Source organism: Macrobrachium nipponense, chromosome 16 (genome assembly GCF_015104395.2).
Source record: "Macrobrachium nipponense isolate FS-2020 chromosome 16, ASM1510439v2, whole genome shotgun sequence".
NCBI classification, from domain to species: domain Eukaryota; kingdom Metazoa; phylum Arthropoda; class Malacostraca; order Decapoda; family Palaemonidae; genus Macrobrachium; species Macrobrachium nipponense.
Genome location: NC_087209.1, coordinates 84,482,486 through 84,484,985, shown reverse-complemented (window position 1 = coordinate 84,484,985; position 2,500 = coordinate 84,482,486).

Here is a 2,500-nt window from a genome sequence, read left to right as displayed (position 1 = left end):
GAGAGAGAAGAGAGAGAGAGAGAGAGAAAGAAAAACTTCAACAGAATATTCATCTAGCTACTGTATTTATTCTAATTTCATTTGTTTTTGGGTGGTCAGTTAAAATGAGCAGGATATGATATCGTTTATAAAGATAATGTTGATCTCCATACAGGGAATTCAAAAAGATATCAGTGAACATGAAGTAAGTATTAATGTAATTCATTAAACCTTAAACTGGTATTCTGCTTTATTGCATCTGTTGCTTTGACAGCAAAGGTAACGAAGCAAATAACTCGAATTTAGGTTACAGTCAATAAAACGTTCTTACAGATGACTTGCTGATTTCAAATTTCTTTCACCCCAAGAAGGAAAGCAAATACAAAAATTTATTAATTTATTTGTAAGAAAATGAAAATAATGAGCAAGGTTACATTTCGCATTCGGAATTTTTACAAAAGTAACCAAATATTGGTATCATACATTTTTGTACTTTTGTGAATTACTGGACAAGTTGGTGTATGAGCTCTAATTTAATTTCTAGTTACTGGACAAATTAGCGTGCAGGGTTTTCTTTTAATTTATTTGTAAGGTTATCACAAATTCATTCAAATACAGGTAAGCAATACAAAGACTTTCAGTGATGAAGGTTACAATACGATAAATAATATAGATACTCTACCATGATATTACAGATGCATGCCTGATCGTATTCATTTGCAATGAAGTGTTTTAAGAATTGCTTTTAATATTAAACAAGTATTTTTACCATCCACTGAAAGTGTTTGTATTGCTTACCTGTGTTTGAATAAATTTGTGATAACCTTACAATAAAGATAAAAGAGAACCGTGCACGCTAAGTTGTCCCGTGACCAGAAATTAAATTTGAGCTCATACACCAACTTGTCCACTAATTCACAAAATTATAAAAATGTATGATACCAGCATTTGGTTATTTTTGTAAAAATTCCGAATGCAAAATGTAACCTTTCTAATTTTTTCTATTTTCTTATATATAAATAAATAAATGTTTGGATTTGCTTTCCTTCTTGGGGTGGAAGAAATCTGAAATCAGCAAGTCATTTGTAAGAACGTTTTATCGACTGCAACCTAAATTAGAGTTATTTGCTTCGTTGCCTTTGCTGTCAAAGCAACAGTATGAATATGTATATATATATATATATATATATATATATATATATATATATATATATATATATATATATATATACATATATATATATATATATTGGCATTCACTTCGTCAGCAACCCGGCCATATCCGCAGGCAGCCGGCATTCCAAATATGTTTTTATATATAGTGAGTGTATATGCAATTCATGGAACTAAAGAAAACCTGCATTCTAATGGTTACAGGAACAACATGGCTAAGTATGGTTAATAGGGGACGGGAGGACTATGCCATTGGGGAAATAATTTCGTGGAAGGAGGGAAGACCTGGTATGATGAGAGAGGAGGGGTTGAAACGCTATGCGGGCAGAGAGAGGTGTAGGTAATGCTGCTTGCTGCTGCTCTCTCTCGCTCTCTCTCTCTCCTCTTTCCTCTCTCTCTCTCTTTCTTTCTCTCTCTCTCTCTCTAAGACTTACGAGTGAGTACTCATGGGTTCATTTTTCTACCTTGAGAAGTTGGCATGAGTAGCTTTCCTTCTAAAGTTGATCGTATACAAAGTATGAACTCGATATACAGTATATGACAACGCTAATATGCCTTAATGAAATGTAAAAAATTTAATTTGTTTATATATTTGTTGCATTACATATTTACCAAAGGTTTAAACACTGAATTTACCTTAAAACAACCTAACGCTGTTAGTAGCTTACTGATGCGTTTTGGATAGTGTAAAAACTTTTATTTTCTATTTGGTATGCTATACAATACGTATAGGCATTAACAACTGCAATACGTGTATAAAAATCCCTGAATACTCACACATATTTGAATGAAATGTTTAATGGACTTTTAAAATGAAAGTACTAAAATGCAGTATAAAGGTGTAGCTACTTGTTCAACACAAAATCAGCGTATGTGTATACATGCATGTGTTTGATTGGCTTTTGCTGCCTCTCTTTTGATAGAAAAAGATTTTATTCTAGTGTAGCCCATGTAAGCAGTTAGGGTATTACAGGAGAGAGAGAGAGAGAGAGAGAGAGAGAGAGAGAGAGAGAGAGAGAGAGAGAGAGAGAGAGAGAAATTCAATGTTAATTTCGCTTATGCATTTCATTTCCAACAAGCTGCACAATGTACGTAGTTTTTATTTTGCAAGCAGTGCTGAACAGTATATTCTGAATTGTTTATGAGACTAAAATGGGTCGTTTATTATTTATAAGCATATTTAGCGTATACTGTTCTGCAGTAATGACAAGGTAAAGGTGTAAAGGTACAAAGCTGCAATTGTACATACGTCTGCAAAGTGATTTTTTTAATTTTGGCCTTTTCAGGAATTGGGCCCTTTCTGGCACGCACATTGGCTCCATTATTTCGGATAAAGAGGAGGTTAGTG